Genomic DNA, 1,138 nt, shown 5'->3' on the forward strand with positions numbered 1-1,138 from the left:
GGCAGGCGGGCCCCGCCCCCAAGTCACAAAAAAGGCAGCAGGACAAAAGGATTTGTGCGGGGAGGGGGATGGCAAGGGGAGGCGGCCAGTAGCAATGTGGGTTGGCAGTGTCAATGAGCGCAGCCGCAGAGGGGGGTGTGGTGGCCAGCGCGGGTGCGGCGGGAATGAAATCTGTCCGGCCCTCGGGCCAGGAATGAACTGCACCGGAGGCGGGGCGGAAGGTAGTGCGGCAGAGGGCGGCGCGCGCGCGCAGCTGCCCGGGGGGGCGGCTGCCTGGGGGCGGCGGGCAAAAGACTTGGGGGGCGCTAAGGAAAGAAGACCGGGGGGACTTGGGACCAGTGTGGGACGGGGGGCCAAGAGCAACAGGTAGCTTGGTGTGGCTTGGGCCCGGGGACGGTGCGGGGACCCGCAAGCAAGTGCAGGCAGGATGGGTGTGTACGTATACCGTAACGGTGGGATACCGGCGCTAAAGGTGTACTCATTGGGGACAGGGGGACGGAGAGAGAGAGAGAATGAAAGGGGGGGAGAGGGAGGTGTGCGGCGGAGCGCGGGTATAGGGGCGGTAGGGGCGGCGGCGGTGCGTGCGCCGGGTGCAAGCGACGAATAATCGTTAGAGTATGCAAGGGTACGTTTTTTTCTTTTGGTGGGGTAGAGGGGAACCGCCGCCGCAGTGTGGTGGGGTAGGGGAGAGTATAGATAAGATGCGAGATCGTCGTGACTAGCAGCACGAGGGGGTTGGCAGCGGGGCGCTGACGTGGCAGGCGGAGCGGAGCGCCTGTGGAGAGGGGCCAGCATGCAAGCTGGGGGGCTTGGGGAACGAGGGGGCAGGGCGGCCTAGTGCCGCCGCTGCCTCGAGGGAGGCATACACTAACTGGAAAACGGAAGGACCGGGGGCACATGGCTGTTGATGGGGTGGGGGGCGACGCTGCTGCTGTGCGAGCCAGCCAGGCAGGCGACACCGGTGAGGGGTGGCGTGTGGTGTGTGGGCGCACAAGTGGACTGGACACACGTGTGCTGCGCGCAAGGAAAACTGCGCAGCGGGGCGGCACGGGGCAGTGAGGCGGGCCGCGTCGCACGGCGGGCGGGGCAACGACGGTCGGACAAAGTGCGTGTGTGGAGAGTGTGTTTTCGGTTTGTT

Source organism: Chlorella variabilis, assembly GCF_000147415.1.
Source record: "Chlorella variabilis unplaced genomic scaffold CHLNCscaffold_65, whole genome shotgun sequence".
NCBI lineage: Eukaryota > Viridiplantae > Chlorophyta > Trebouxiophyceae > Chlorellales > Chlorellaceae > Chlorella > Chlorella variabilis.